At 35.3% G+C, this 12,316-nt stretch overlaps 1 long non-coding RNA gene across 1 annotated transcript; it reads left to right on the forward strand.

Moving 5' to 3' along the window:
• Positions 1 to 471: 471 nt before the first annotated feature.
• On the forward strand, positions 472 to 7,415 carry LOC127143270 (uncharacterized). The gene is made up of 4 exons (XR_007814559.1): positions 472 to 804; positions 4,677 to 4,864; positions 5,859 to 5,934; positions 7,033 to 7,415. It is a non-coding gene; the product is annotated as an uncharacterized LOC127143270 (long non-coding RNA).
• The last annotated feature ends 4,901 nt before the right edge of the window (positions 7,416 to 12,316 follow it).

Raw genomic sequence — 12,316 nt, forward strand, 5'->3', positions numbered from 1 at the left:
TTTGTCTTTTTGGATTTTATAACATACTTTAAATTAATAATAGAGGTATGTAGGTCATTAAAAAGTCAACTAACTTACAGAATACAAAATGGTATCAAAAGTATTGAAGTTTACACAGTATTGTCATTAAATACCATATACATACATATACTGTATATATTCATAAAATATCACGTACGTATTCATGTATGGAGTAAAATAACAGAGAGTCTAATATTGACCCTTCAGTCCGGTGCTCTTCAGCATAAGGAGGTGAAGGAGAGTCCGATGCGGTTATGGCACTATAGTTCGTAATTTCAGGCAGAAACGTGTGGTTTCTGGTGCGCTTTAAACGCTGCAGCTGCAAGGAATTGTGGGACGGCATTCTCTCCTTTCCTTTCGTAAAGGAAGGTCCAGTGTATCCTATGTTAAAGGAGATAACATAGGAAGCACTGAAGCTTCTTTCCTTAACATTTAGAGAATTGGAGCAGCTCTTATCATGAGATACTTCCGGTTCATCTCACTTAGTTAGGAACCTTCCTAAGGAAAAAAAGACTATTGGAGCGCAGCATATTGCCGTTTTTTCTGCTGTCGTTGGCTTGCGTGTGTCGTCATCGGTCATGACCTTTGTGGGAGGAGTGCCGAGACGCGGCGAAACGAGGTCAGAGAACAGATTTAGACGAATGTTTGAACCGTTGCCTCGGTTTGTCAGTACCATGAGAAAGCTTACTTAGCGAAGAAGCCTGGATGCTAAAACAAGCTCTGAAGCTGCTTTTTCGTCGAACACGAGTGAGGCTAGACGCTGAACACACCTGCAGCGCGAAGGTAAGGCTATGTAGCGAACTTGCTAGCGGCTAGCGTTAGCATTTGCGTTAGTGGCTAGCGTTAGCATTTGTGTTAGCAGCTACCGTTAGCATTAGCCTTCCCTTTTAATGCAGGGTTCCCGCGGATCCTGCAAAAGTTTTTTAAGTGTTGATTATATTTATTTGTTTATTTTTGACATTGCGATTTAAAAATCTCAAAATAGGATGTAACGTATTAAAAATAAAATTAAAATAAAAACACTTTACCGAATGCGTCATTTAAGCAATATTAACCGAGAGGTGTGCTTTAACGTCATTTGAGCACGACAGTGATGCGGTCAGGTCCAGCAAGCATTACTGATGTAGCTTCTGCAACCGCAAACTTTTACATGAATTTTAAGTTATAGCGCCGTGTCACCGGCACAGCTGATGGAGAAAGCCGTGGCGCTTTGCTCAAATGACGTTAAAGGACACCCTCGAGTGTAATCTTGCGATTATACAACTATTACCAACCAAAGTAAAATGTGTATGGCGGAGTAATATTTTTAGTGATGAGTAAGGTGCGCTGTCATGCTGATTTGAGCACATTCTAAATGTCTTGAGGACCAATCAGATTGCTCGGTCGGAACTACTTGTTGCTTACATTACATCACGCAAATCAGGAGTGAGAAGAAGGAGGAGGCCTACGCATATATGATATTAGGAGAAACGCTGATATCTGCTGGTTAATTCAGTTCTAGCGACGTCCTAAAATTACATTTCAATAAAGTGAAATGTTGCATTCTCCCACTCATTCAAAATAATTTCAAAAGTATCCAGTGAAACTAGCTTTTTCAGTTTCAGGCAGGGATGCACCGATACCACATTTTTTCAATCCAGTTACAAGCATTTACATTTGAGTACTTGCCAATACCGAGTGCCAATATGAGTACTTATTAATGCCATTACACTTAATATATTTACTTGAAAACGTGTTTTATTTTCATCTTATATTATTATTATATATTAACTTAATTTTGTTACATTCGCTGTAAGAAATTGCTGTGACTGACTCTAACCCTCTTTGAACTCTGCGTCATGTTGGTTTTTTAGATGTTTGATCAGATTGCTTTTGTTGAAAGTCCTCGCTTTCGCCCCTCCTCTTGACAACTTTGCAGAGCATAATTTGCAGTTGTAATTGCTAGACAAGCACATGCCAGTGTTTTAGTCTGCGACTGGACAAAGAAGACCACCCTACATGAGCATACAGCAACCAATGATGAGTGAGAGCTCTAAGGTTTGCAATGAATCTCAGAGCTCCATGATACACAGTATCCAGGGCATGTAAGCTTTGAGAGGATGCATGCATATAGATTACATCACCATAGTCTAAAACAGACATAAAAGTTGCAGGAACAAGTCTCTTTTTGGCCTCAAAGGAAAGACAGGAGTTATTTCTAAAGTAAAAACCCAGTTTCAGCGTAAGCCTTTTTACTAAATGTTGGATGTAAGGTGAAAAAAAAAAAAAAGAGAGATTCATCCAGTAAGAAAAACAAGATATTTATACTCAGATACAGTTTCAATCTGTGAACCCTGTAAGGTGGAGATTGTTGGCAGATTCTGTGACCTTTTCTTTGGAATGGAAACAGCATAGATTTTGTTTGTAAAACAAGTTTTGATTGTACTGTATTAAAAGCTGTTTGAAGTTGGGTGAGAGCCAGGTTGGGTGTGGATGCTGAGCTATACAAAACTGTGTCATTGGCATAAAAATGAAAACCCCTGAGGGACACCTGTGGTTATAGAGAGTAAAGTGGACCTCAGACCACCTGCCTGGACACATCATTTTCAAACCAGCCACCTGAGTGTTCAGATAAACCAATGCTCAGTAGCCGTTTGTTTCAAAAGTGTGTGTGTCGAATGCTTTTGAGAGTTCGCTGAATAGAGCTGAACAATGTTGTTTGTTGTCAAGGGAGTTGTCAGTATTGTTTATTACATTTAGAGCTGCTGTTGTTGTGCTGTGTCTTTTTCTGAAACCTGATTGGAAATCAGATAAGGTGCTATTATAATGACAAAATTCCTTGAGTTGATTGCAAATGAGAGATTTCCAAGACCTTTGCTAAAACAGAAAGTTTGGAAATGGGCTGGTTATTGTCCAGGACAGTGTAGTCACCTCCTTTGAACATTGGTAGGACAAAGGCCAAATGCTCAGGATTACATTGGTGGCTACAGACAAATTAAAAAGATAGGTCAGGAGAGGTGCAATAAAATCAGCTGTGAAATGTAACTAGGACAGCTGGGGGACTCACATAGGAAGAATTTGAGTTGAACAAGGACCCTGATGCTATAAAATGCTCATTAAAACACCCAAGTATTTCATCCTTGTTTGACATTTTCTGCGAGTCCTTCACGACGCATGGTGGCAACTCCATCACTATGTTATTTTGCGTAAAGGACTTAATGGTTTTCCAAAAACTTTTGAGGATTGTTCAAGTTCTCTGATGTTAGTGTGAGAAAGTGATTGGCTTTGGCTTTCCTAATTTCAACAGTGCATGTGTGACGCAGTCGCCTGAAAAGCAGCCGGTCGTTATTGTCATTGGTGCTTCTGGCTTTAGCCCACGCCAGGTTGCACTCATGCAGCAGATCTTGCAGGTGAAAACTAACGTTTGAAAGGGGTATGCTTGTTTAAAAATTCACTAAAACCATCATAAAAAAAATTCCAGGCACTTTTTACATTAGCAGTGAGATTGATTTATCCAATTAAAATCAAACAGATCATGAATGAAACCCTGCTCAGAGAAGTGCTTCATGTCTCGCTCAGTCATAATGTGAGGTTTAGCTTTTGGAATTTTTGTCTCTCTGACTGTTCCATCAACACAGTGGTCGCTGATGTCGTTTGCAAATATGGAGGCAGCTGAGTACTTGTGGGGGCATTAGTTAAAATCAGGTCAATTAAAGACGACTTTTCAGGACATTTGATGTTTGGTCTTGTGGGACTGTCAACAATCTGAAATAAGTTTAAGGAATCACAGCAGGTTTTAAAATCATTTAATACTGGTTGCAGCCAGTTCCAGTTAAGATCATCCATGATTAAAATCTTTAAAATCCAGGACTGATAAAAGCTGCATTAAAAGGGGTAAAGCACTGCACAGCAGAAGGGGCCCTGTAGCACCCAACTACTGCTGATGTGGAGAGATTTAGAGACTTCAAGATCCAGCGCTAGAAATTCAAATTGCTTGCTTACTGTTTTTGAGAGCAGCAGGTTTACATGAAACCTTTTTTTTTTTTTTTTTATAAAAACAGCAATACTGCCACCTATTTTAGGACAGTCAGTCCTGTATACATTATACCCAGTAAAGTAAGCCACAGTCCACAGTTCACAGTGAGGAAGACGGACACTAAAGTGTGACGTGTCCTCTTCACCACTGAGCTGGTCGGTCTAAGACAGTTTAACTGACATAGAATCCATCGATCATACATTGATTTGCCACAAAGAAGAAGTAGAAAGGCTCAGTGTGTGAGTGATTTATTCTGAGTTCCTCTGAATATGTGATGCAGATAAACAGTGACAGTAATATTAGACTGTTTCTGCTGCCAGAGGAGAGGAGAGAGTTAATGTCTGAGGACAATCTGACTGATATGTTCATATGTAATGGAAAAAGTAATCTAATATTAGAGGTAACAGTAAAAGTAAGCTGTAATATAAAAGTGATGCAGAAGTAATAGTAATTCAAAATAGAAGGAAAAATGTTACAGTATAGTATGTGATCAAAAATGTCAAAAACATCATAGTATAGTAAGGCATAAAAATGTTGTGGTTCAGCTGTGATGTTGAATATTTCTCTGTTTTCATGTCAAACTGTTGATGAGGAATAGGTAGTAGTGTATTGATCATTTTCCTTTGTATGTTTCTTCCAGGTGTCACCACTTCGTCCATAACATCGTCCACGATCGCAGAGACATGGTCCATGATCGCAGAGACGTGCAAAAGTCAGAAGTGACAGAGTTCCCTGATTTGACGGCATCGTCCGCGTTCACAGACATTGTTGATGATCAGAGTGTCTTTGTACAATGAAGTTCTTTGAGACCAGGACAGAGGCCTCCAGGTAATTCACACACAACTTTACATCAACTGTCCAACACTGAGCACTGACATTGTCTATGTTCAGTATTCAGTACATCAGAAAAGTCTAATAATAGGTAATTTGTAACTAAAATTAACATACAGGCAACCTGTATTAATAGAAGTAATGTAAAAGTAATTAGCAATATCACAAGTAAGTCAAAGTAATCTGTTATTAGATGTACTAACAGCAAACATTATCTGTAAACTTAGAAGTAATATGTGATAAGAAAAGTAATCTAATATTAGAGGTAAGTAAAAGCAATCTGTAATACAAAAGCAATGCAGAAGTTAATAGTAATCCATTATAGCAGTAAAAATATCATGTTATAGTAAAGCGTCAGAACTCAGTATAGTATGTGCTCAAAAATGTCTTGGTATAGAAAGGCATAAGGTAAACTTCCCCATTGTGGGACTAATAAAGGATTATCTTATAAAATGTCAGATGTTGCTGTTGTTGTTAAGGTTCAGTCAAAATGGGATTGAGAAATATCTTAACTTCACTTTGATTGTACATGATCAGAAATTCTTAATTATGTGTATATATATACTAGACATATTAGACGACACCGTACAAAACAATATCAATTCTACAAAGAAAATATTGGAGTGAGTTGTTCATAAGTGTTAATTATAACGGTTCTACACTTATTTACTCAACATTTTTCACATAAGCTGCTGCTAAGACTTTGTAAATTTGGTTGTTATTCAGTAAACAAAAACAACATAATAATGACATTTTAAATATGTGTTAAGAAGAAGGAGGTTGGAATTTGAAATGATGTTTCTCTATGTGACTGTGGTGGAAGAAATACTCACTATTTACTGAAGTGTAGTAAACATCACAAGTTAAAATCCGGTATTTAAAAATGGACTTAACAGATAGAATTTATTATTGTTGTGCAGTTCACAGTAACAGATGGTTGTATTGATCATTTTCCTTTGTATGTTTCTCTGTGATTTCCTCCACGTGTCAGCACTTCGTGCGAGACGCTGAGACGCTGTCCACGATCGCAGAGAGGAACGAAGAAGTTCCAGGACAGAGGCCTCCAGGTAATTCACACACAACTGTACATCAACCGTCCAACACAGAGCACTGACGTTAAACTGTTTATGTTGAGTATATCAGAAAAGTCTAATAATAGAGGTAATGTATAAGGAATTAGCAATATCAGAAGTAAGTGTAACAGTCAAAGTAATCTGTTATTAGCTGTAGTTTGCAACAGTTAACGTTTTCTGTAAATTCAGAAGTAACATGTAATGGGAAAAGTAATCTAATATTAGAGGTTAAAGTAATCTGAAAGCAATGTAGAAGTAATAGTCATACAATATTAAACAGGCAAAATATTCAGTGTTCAGAAGTATTTATTTGAGTAAGACAATCCGTTAGCAGCAAAAACATAAACAAGGCAAGATATAAAACAACATAAAATATTAACAGTATAAACAGGACTATGTACACAGTGATAGATTGGAGTACTGATATTGCACTGTTTGAAATAGCAAAATACCAGAATGAAATGACACAAACAAAATGTAACTATGTAGAGGTGTGAGTGTGTTAATACGTGTTTGTGGAAAACAAAGGTGAAGAGCAGGCATCAAAAACTGTCAAAATGTCCTCTGTAATTAAAAAAATAATATGAAAGCAATAGCAGAAGTAATAGTAATCCGAAATAGAAGTTAAAAAGTCAGGTTATAATAGTAAGGCTTAAAAAAAATAGTAGAGTACAGTAAGTGGGCAAATTGTCATTAACATATCATTTTAACAAGGCCATAGTATGAATGTGAAAAATGTCAATGTAAGATGCCACAGGATATTATGTTGTAAAAAAAAATAAAGTAAAATAACTTCTTAACCTAGCTAAATAATGTATTATTAAATAACATCATTTAGTAACAGTACAGTTTAAATTGTTTTCCTATATATATTACATGGTTCATGTTTATCTATCTCTGTGATATTTGAGAGATAACTATGTAATAATTACAGTAGATTCTTATTTTACACAGTTTCAGAACTATTTCTAGTCAGTACTGTGACTATAATAATGAGATAAACACGCTAAGAGACGTTTAAGTCAGTTGAAGAAAGGAAAAATAGATTTACTCATCAGTTTCTGTGATGAACACGTGTTCTTGTCTGTGCAGGAGGAGAAGACGACAGCAGCTGAAGACCTGAAGTGGATGAAAGAAACAAAAGTTAAAAGTGTTACGAAGCTGTTAGATAAAACAGTGTTGGTTTCCTGTTCAAGTGAAACTGTTTTTCTCTACCATCTATAAAGTAGTTTTAGTGTGTGGAAAATGTGCCCATGACTACACACATTTTCCACACACTAAAATGTCTTTATTAAACACCTGTGAGAACATTTAGCTGCTTATGATACAACTATTTAATTAGTAATTGTACCACAAGCAGTTAAATAATCATAAAGATGCTTAGTAGACACATTCATCTTTGGAAATTGTGGTCAAATGTCTGTCATTATCTTTGCTGTGATTTGTTAAATGTTGTCTGGAATAAAATCATTTTGTCTTCCTAAACTATTTATATTTTTTATTCATGCTTAACACCTGCATAGACAAGTTTTTACATATATATCTACAATATATATCTACATATATATCTATAATATATATCTACATATATATCTACATATATATCTACAATATATATATCTATAATATATATCTACAATATATATATATATATATCTACATATATATCTACAATATATATCTACATATATATCTATAATATATATCTACATATATATCTACAATATATATATATCTACAATATATATATATATATCTACATATATATCTACAATATATATATATCTATAATATATATCTACAATATATATATATCTACATATATATCTATATATATCTACATATATATCTACAATATATATATATATATCTACAATATATATATATATATATCTACATATATATCTACAATATATATATATCAACATATATCTATAATATATATATATCAACATATATCTATAATATATATATATCAACATATATCTATAATATATATATATATCAACATATATATCTACATATATATATATATATATAAAAACTTGTCTATGCAGGTGTTAAGCATGAAGCCTGTAAAAAATAACTTTTTTTATGATACTTATTGTTTAGACATTTTTTGGGGGGTTCTAAATTTAAGTCTAAAAAGTCTAGAAAAAAACAACAACTAAATAGTTTAGGAAGACAAAATGATTTTATTCCAGACAACATTTAACAAATCATAGCAAAGATAATGACAGACATTTGACCACAATTTCCAAAGATGAATGTGTCTACTACATCTTTGTGATTATTTAACTGCTTGTGGTACAATTACTAATTAAATAGTTGCATCATAAGCAGCTAAATGTTCTCACAGGTGTTTAATAAAGACATTTTAGTGTGTGGAAAATGTGTGTAGTCATGGGCACATTTTCCACACACTAAAACTACTTTATAGATGGTAGAGAAAAACAGTTTCACTTGAACAGGAAACCAACACTGTGTTTTATCTAACAGCACACACACACACACACACACACACACATATATATATATATATATATATAAGGTCTGAAATTTATTTTTCAATGATTTTATATTATAGAACTATTTGTTTAAGATTTTCAATTTATTTATTAAATGTTTTATACTTATTGTTTAGACCTATTAATAGTTTTTATTCTATTCTAAACTAAGGTTTTATATTTTTTAGACCTTTTTTTGCAGCTACATTATTGGAAAAAAACTACCGTAATTTCCGGACTATAAGCCTGCTACTTTTTTCACACGCTTTGAACCTTGCGACAATGATGTGACTAATTTATAGATTTTTACAGGCTAACGAGGTTCATGCCGCCAAAACATTTAGCCTCGTCACATCAGACCGATGAAATGAGTAAAGAGTAATTCTGAGGCTGTTCAATTCCAACACTGAAGACTTCAGTGGTTTTCGTGCACAGGAGTGAGAGGAAGATAGCAACCAGTGACTTTTCTGGCTACTGGTAGGCTACTGTATTTTATTTATTTTTATTTATTTATTTTATTCTTTTAACCAGCTGTTTTACTGCTGTGTTTCTGCCATGTTATAAGCACTATTATTTCATTAAAGGTTTAAAAAAATCTTTCTGTGTAAATATCTCATGTTACAACGTAGACACCTGCAGCTTATAGACAAGTGCCGGCTATATATGTACAATTTTTTTTTTCTTTTTAAATTTAGTGAGTGCGGCTTATATTCAGGCGTGCTCAATAGTCCGGAAATTACGGTAATACTAAAAGTGATGAGTTACAGTAGCTTTAATTTGTTGCTGTTTGTTCCAGACAAGAGGTTTTAAAGAGTCAAACTGCAGCTGAGATAATGACAGAATCAGACTGAAAAGAATAAACCAACACTGACCTCCTGACGTCTTCATGTCTGTCTCTTCTCTCTGTGATTTAATGGTTAAAGTTTGAAGCCTGAGGAGAAAAACACAACAAACATTAATATAAAGATGAGACTTTTAACACATTAAAATAAAAAAACAGAGTTTCTGGGTACTGAACTTCAAACTGTCAAAAGATTAAGTAGTAAAAAACACTAAATCTAAAAAGAAACCAGAGTGTGTCTGCACTGGTTCTGGACTAATAAGAACAAGTCTGAGAATTAAATTTGCTTTCTACATAAGGACAGAACAAGCTGCTCTGACTGGAGAACTCCACCAGCTCCTGATAGTCACAGCAGTGGATGGAAATGTTCTTTTCTTGATAGAAGCCAAAATGAAGCAAAATGACAGAATTTCTAGTGTGACACTGCAACTGAATAAGTTCTTCACATTTTTATGATTTACTGTACTAATAAGAAAGACAGAGAGGGAAAGGGAGAGATAGAAAGAGACATAGGGAGAGAGAGAGAGAGAGAGAGAGAGACAAAGTGTGTGTGTGTGTGGGTGGGGGGCAGAGTTAGAGAGAAAGCATGAGAGTGATAGAGAAAGCAAGGAAGAGAGGAAGAGACAGAGAGAGGGGGAAGGAGACAGACAGAAAGAGTAAAGCAGGGTACACACCAAAAGAGAACTGAGACAATTATAGGCCCAAATCCCCCCCCCCTCCTGATCAAAGTCAGCAATGGCCCAATTATTGGTTAGCTCTAAAGATTATCATCTGAAGACAATCAGATGAATACTCAATATGTTCAATATTTGCAAATGGAACAGAACATAGCCAACCAGGAAGCAAGCTGACTAAAGACCGAAGCACAACAAGCAAGAGACATCGTCGTCCACCATGTTTGTTTAAAGTTGTGAGATTTGGAGATCTCAGAGTCCAGACTCTGGTTGGTGGTGGTGAATCTGTTAGTGTGTGGTGTGGCTGTGTTGGTCTTCATGCTGTACATCACACACTATAACAACAAAACTGTGGAATGTGACATTATCTGTCATCATGTGTGTGGTCTCTCACATTTTCTACATCAGGTAAGATTTGAAAAATCTTTTGGTGTGTGCCAGGTTTAAAAGAGTGAGGGAGAGACAGAAAGAGACAGAGAGAGTGAGAAGATGAACCAGAAATGTCAGAAGAGAAAATGGGCTGTTTACTGTCACATATGACAAAAAGCATCACATCTTTAAGCATCAATAACGATGAATATTTGGGGAAAAATGAACTAAAATGATGATCTTATCTTCAACTAATAACTGGTGGAATCATGTATATTACTGTGAACTGCATAATAAAAACTTTCACTTAAGGACATTTTTGAAAGCAGGGTTTTAACTTGTGGTATTCTTAATTACACTTCAGTCCACAGGCAGAAGATTAACTGACAACTATTTTGCATTTTTAAAAATAATTATCACTAGTACTACAAGGGGGCTTCAAAAAGTTTGTGGAAAAGTGATTTAAGTGATGATGTTTATTTTTGCTTGCAACATGCATTTAAGGGTTCATGATAGAACATGTTAGTACGAGAACGTACAGGTGCACTGAGATCAAAATCCCTGCATATGATTTTTAGCTATGTACTTTTTCCACAAACGTTTTGAAGCCCCCTCGTATTTTCTGACCATTTACAGACACAATTAATCAGATATTTCTATATTCATACTAAACCCATCAACAAACAAGGATTTAAACACTAACACTATTACTAACATTACTAATTCAGCTCATCAACACATTTTTTTCAGACTGAGTAAATCTTTAAGACACATACCTGTTTGGTTTGTCAGGTGAGAGCTGGTGTTTCTGTCCAGGCTGCAGCAGCTGAACCAGTAAACCTGGAAAACACAAGTACAACACTTGGGTACTTCACCTCCAAAACCTGAACAGTGTACAAGAATACAACACTGAAGACTTAACATTAGAGCCTTGACAATCACACTTTGAGTTTTGAAGTGAATAAATGAAATACTACAAATAATTAGTTACTAGAATGTGACTTTATTGATTGAGTTTTTTAAATAGTTTTTATAATCATTTCTAATTTTTTTATAATCAGTAATCTCATATATTGTGACCTACTCTTGAGGCTTAAAACTCAGGAGCACAGTTAAGATCTAGTTTTCAAGCTTGTAGTTAACACAAAACTGAGCTCAATAAAATATCAAGTCACCACAAACAAAGTCTAATCAATAATATACACAGCAGGGGATCAATGGATGGCTATGGACAGATAACTATCGACAAAACTATAAAGATACACAAAAAGACAGAGGCAAAAAAACGAGTCGCAAAATGATCACAATGAGATGCTCTACTGCCACACTGAAACACAAAATGGCCACCAAAGAAACGTTAAATGACCTGGAATAGACACAAAACAACCACAAAGAAGCTGACCACAAATAGATGTAAAACAACCAGCTAGAGACACAAAACGATGCAGTATCACCACAAATAGACACAAAATGGTCACGTCGACATGATAATCTGCCATGAACTGACTTAAAATGACCAAAACGGGAGCACAATATCACAAAGAAGCAGGGAATTCTAAACAGACAAACTGACTACTAAACAGTTACCACCCCCCATAACTCATGCCAGGGAAACTTTAGTTACAGAGACACAAACACACTTTAACCCATCGCAAATAAAAAGGAAAGGAGAAAGCCATTAAGGCTAATACCAACGCTCAAGTCTAATGCTAATGCTTGCTACTAATGCTAATGCTAACACCAGGTAGAGACGCTAAATGGTATAAAATGACCACAGATAGCCACAAACCGGTGACAACGACATGATTAAAGGACCATAAACGGAGTTAAAAATGACCAGGATGGAACACAAAGTAATAAAGAGACGCAAAATGTTGATAAAGTGAAAACAAATACAAACAGGGATTTACACAGGTTACTACGAGGCCATCCTCCGCACACGTTGGGGGTCCACAACTCATATCAGGGAGGCTTCAGTCACAGAA

Source organism: Lates calcarifer, linkage group LG14 (genome assembly GCF_001640805.2).
Source record: "Lates calcarifer isolate ASB-BC8 linkage group LG14, TLL_Latcal_v3, whole genome shotgun sequence".
Classification (NCBI taxonomy): Eukaryota; Metazoa; Chordata; class Actinopteri; family Centropomidae; genus Lates; species Lates calcarifer.